At 40.4% G+C, this 3,528-nt stretch overlaps 1 pseudogene; it reads left to right on the forward strand.

Annotated features, from left to right (window-relative positions):
- The first annotated feature begins 366 nt into the window (after positions 1–366).
- Positions 367–2,889, forward strand: LOC136162810 (olfactory receptor 4C15-like; annotated as a pseudogene).
- Positions 2,890–3,528: the final 639 nt, after the last annotated feature.

Raw genomic sequence — 3,528 nt, forward strand, 5'->3', positions numbered from 1 at the left:
TAAATAGTTAGCAACTAATAAAGCCTCAGGCTTTGTCTATAGTCAGCATTCTGTTTCTATTCCTTACCTATGTGGTTCCTGTCAGTTTGTATCTGTAAATAATCCGGCCATTACCTTCTAATTCTATATCATTGGCTCTGTGTCCTTCATCAAGAATATCAGTCAAACATGAACACAGGAATCAGGTTATAACCTCTACAGTGAACGGAGACTTTAGAGAAGCCCCTCCTGCTCTGAAACTCTTGCTAGAAAAAATTTTTGCTTCTTTCCCTGTAGAGTCAGTCACTTGCATGCTGGAGTCAGAGGTTCTGTGTTAAAACTCCAGAGCCAGCATCTGTTATTTCTTTTAATTTTATCTCTTTAAGCATGGGCTTTCTACCAGTAAAACTGGGTAATAAGATCTGATGTGGACTGTTTCCTAGCCACTTAATTCTGAACAACTACTTCCTTGCATTATTTAACTTGGTCATCATAATAGTACATATTAGTAGGTATTACTTATTTTTGTCAGCTTCTATTCTTGTTTTTAAATAATGAGTGTTAAGAAAGCCAACTTAACACATGGATATTTATTATGTATTAGTCTACAGCAAGGTGTGTACCCAACTATCTCTCTCTCTCTTTTTTTTTGAAGAATGAATTAGTTGATTTTAAAGTTTCATTTTTTTTTTTTTAATTTTAAAGAAATAACTAGGAGTATAGCCATGATCCAAGCACGTCTTCAGTTTTGTCTTATTTCTCCTTCTATCTGTAGATAAGGAAGTCACCTGATCATGGATGGCATGCAACGCCCCCCCCCCCCACCCATGCACATGGCATACATGGCCAATAAACTGCTCTTTTCCTTTCCTCAGAACATGGATGTGGCTTCAGAATTCTTGTCACAATTCACTCCAGGAAACCACTACTATTAACATATGACCAGAGTTGGCAGTTGAGACAACAACTATTTCATATCCCCACCCCAGGTGGATCCCTACCCTTCTCCTACATTGAAGCTCTATCTTAAAACATTTAGCAATTTATCTAAACCTCAATTCTTCCTGGTACCCCCTACCACCTTCAACAAATTTCTAGCTTTGTGTTCTTAATGTAAAAGCAAGCACAGAATATAAGTCAATTTTTCACATGGATGCACCAATTTGTTGATGACTATGATGACTCCCCAAACTGGTCTGAGGCACAATTGTCTCTCTTCTAATTGTAGATCCTACATGCTCACTGAGGTGCCTTTCGCCTTTTCCTTGGAAATTATGCAAAAACCAAAGCTTTGTAAATGAGTTTGTCCTCCTGGGGTTTTCACAGAATCCAACCATGCAGAAAATAATATTTGTTGCATTTTTGTTCATTCACATTGCAACTGTCAGGGGCAACTTGTTAACTGTGGTGACCATCAGTAACAGCCCAGTACTCCAGGGCTCCCCCATGTACTTCTTCCTGGCTTTTTTGTCCTGCCTGGATGCGTGCTTCTCCTCCGTCATTGTCCCAAAGGTGATTGTGGACTCTCTCCTTTGGAGGAAAACCATTTCCTTCTAAGGCTGCATGACTCAGCTCTTTGCTGAACACTTCTTTGCTGGGGTGGAGGTGATTGTCATCAGTGCCATGGCCTATGACTGCTATGTGGCCATCTGCAAGCCCTAGAACTATTCTTCTATCATGAACCATAGACTCTGCATCCTTCTGATGGCGGTAGCCTGGACAGGGTGCATTCTGTGATACAGATTCTCTTCATTTTCCAGCTGTGTTTCTGTGGCCCCAACATCATCAATCACTTCATGTGTGACTTGTACACACTGCCAGAGCTTGCCTGCACTGACACTCACATTTTTGGCCTTTTGGTGGTCACCAACAGCGGGTTTTTCTGCATCATAATTTTCTTCTTGTTGCTTGTCTCCTATGGGGTCATCCTGCTGTCTGAGAACCCATAGCTTTGAAGGGCACCAGAAAGCCCTCTCCAACTGTGGATCTGACATTGCTGTTGTGGTTTTGCTCTTTGTCCCATGCATATTTATGTATGAAAGGTTGTTGCTAAATGATAAGATGCCAGGATTCTTGGCCTCCGAGGAGGTGAATTCAATCCGGGGCCAGAGACGAGGCTGGATCGCTCATAGCTTTTGTGTAATAAAGTTTTATTAAAGTATAAAGGAGATAGAGGAAGCTTCTGACATAGGCATCAGAAGGGGGCAGAAAGAGTGCCCCCTGCTAGTCTTCAGCTGGATGTTATATAGCCACTAGCAGTCCGTTAATGAAAAGAAAAGAATGTCTTAAAACTCAGAATGTCACCAGATAATTCATCCCAGGCCATAAAATGATTGACTTGAATCTTGTAGAAGGGCAGATTACCACACAAATAGTTTCATTTACATAGATTGGGGAACAATATTTGAGTATAGCATACTGGTTTGTCAAGTAGGTTCTGAGCCTTTTGGCGATTGAAGCCAGAGTCTGGGGTACATTAACATAGCTTAAGACAAATATTTCCATAAGAAAAAATGGATTGGTTAACTGAAGGTTTGAGAATAGTTAGCTTCAGGTGAAACCAGGTGTCATGGTAACACAGCATTTTAAGAGAAACCTCCTTTTAAATTTGTATAGAGAAGGAAATAAAATATCACCAGTTTGTTTCCTCCTTCAGCTTAAAAGAGATAAGAATGTCTGGCATTTGCAGCTTATTTCCTCCCATTGGAGACCCCTGGCCTTCCTGGCTGTTACCCTCTCATTTATGTATGACCTCCATATTTTTTCTCCTTTGACAAAATGGTAGCCGTATTTTACACCATCCTAACTCCCTTTTTCAATTCTTTGATTTACATGTTCAGAAATGAGGAAGTGAAAAATGCCACGAGGAAAGTGTGGAATAGGATAATGGTGGTTTCTAATGAAAAATAAAACACTTAAAGTTGAATAAAAAATTCAAATTTTCTAATCAGACAAAAATTTTATACGAATGAGCATTGTTTGACAGGGGTTGACTGTGTGGATCACAATAAACTGGAAAATTCTGAAAGAGATGGGAATACCACATCACCTGACCTGCCTCTTGAGAAACCTGTATGCAGGTCAGGAAGCAACAGTTAGAACTGGACATGGAAAAACAGACTGGCTAAATAGGAAAAGGAGTACATCAAGGCTGTATATTGTCACCCTGCTTATTTAACTTATATGCAGAGTACATCATGAGAAACGCTGGGCTGGAGGAAGCACAAACTGGAATCAAGATTGCCGGGAGAAATGTCAATAACCTCAGACATGCAGAAAACACCACCCTTATGGCAGAAAGTGAAGAACTAAAGGGCCTCTTGATGAAAGTGAAAGAGGAGAGTGAAAAAGTTGGCTTAAAGCTTAACATTCAGAAAACTAAGATCATGGCATCTGGTCCCATCACTTCAAGGCAGGTAGATGGGGAAACAGTGGAAACAGTGGCTGACATTTGTTTTCTGGGCTCCAAAATCACTGCAGATGGTGACTGCAGCCATGAAATTAAAAGACGCTTACTCCTTGGAAGAAAGGAAGTTATGACCAACCTAG

Source organism: Muntiacus reevesi, chromosome 3 (genome assembly GCF_963930625.1).
Source record: "Muntiacus reevesi chromosome 3, mMunRee1.1, whole genome shotgun sequence".
Lineage (NCBI taxonomy): Eukaryota > Metazoa > Chordata > Mammalia > Artiodactyla > Cervidae > Muntiacus > Muntiacus reevesi.